We start from the raw sequence: 829 nt of genomic DNA, 5'->3' as shown, positions 1-829 counted from the left end.
TAAAATTAAACCATTTCTTTTTAAACCCTGAACTCACTTTCCCATAATCTACTATGTTGGCCCCGGTCCCTCCTTGGACATATGCACTTCGACCTAGGCCAAAGGCCTAAGTTGAGGGTGGCTAATGTAAAAAGTAACTTCAAATCTTGGCCCTGACCCGACATCGGGTATTGTGTACCTCAACTAATGGAAAATCCATAAGTTGAGGGTGGCTATGAAAGAGGGGACTGAAAGAAAATTGGGTAAGTAAAGAGTGATGATGAAAACATAGAAAAGAAAGGAAAAAAAATAAAAATAAAATAAAAATAAAATAAAAGGAGCTACAAAACCTGAAGTCACATTTGTGGTTGAAGAAAATAAAGGGAAAGAAAGTAAAACGATTGTATGGCAGAAACAGGGCAAAAAAGAGGTTGAAAGCCTAGTGTAATGTCAAGGAGGGTAGAAAGTCACTAAACAGCACCCAAATGTACCACACCTGAGCCTGAGCCTACGTTACAAGCCAAGAAAGTCCTATAGTGATCCTAGAGTCTATTTTGGAGAGTCTGAGCAGTGAAAATAAGGGCAAGCTTATGGCATTGAGCACTAACTGTTTTTGAAATTACTTCTGAGTGTGAGTGTTGAATCAATCCTTGTACCATGAATGCCAGTGATTCTAGGAAAAAAGGCATTTCGTTTGAACTAAGGGCACTAGTTACATTATCGGAAAGTCGGTATCTTGGTGATAGTGAGAAGGGGTATGTTGTGTGTCAGTTGGTCGATCTATGTCATGGTATGAACCACATGAATTAGTTTGTCGAGTCTAAGAGAATGAATGGGCACCCCAACAATA

Source organism: Solanum tuberosum, unplaced genomic scaffold (genome assembly GCF_000226075.1).
Source record: "Solanum tuberosum cultivar DM 1-3 516 R44 unplaced genomic scaffold, SolTub_3.0 scf00259, whole genome shotgun sequence".
Classification (NCBI taxonomy): Eukaryota; Viridiplantae; Streptophyta; class Magnoliopsida; order Solanales; family Solanaceae; genus Solanum; species Solanum tuberosum.
This window is presented reverse-complemented; position numbering follows the sequence as displayed.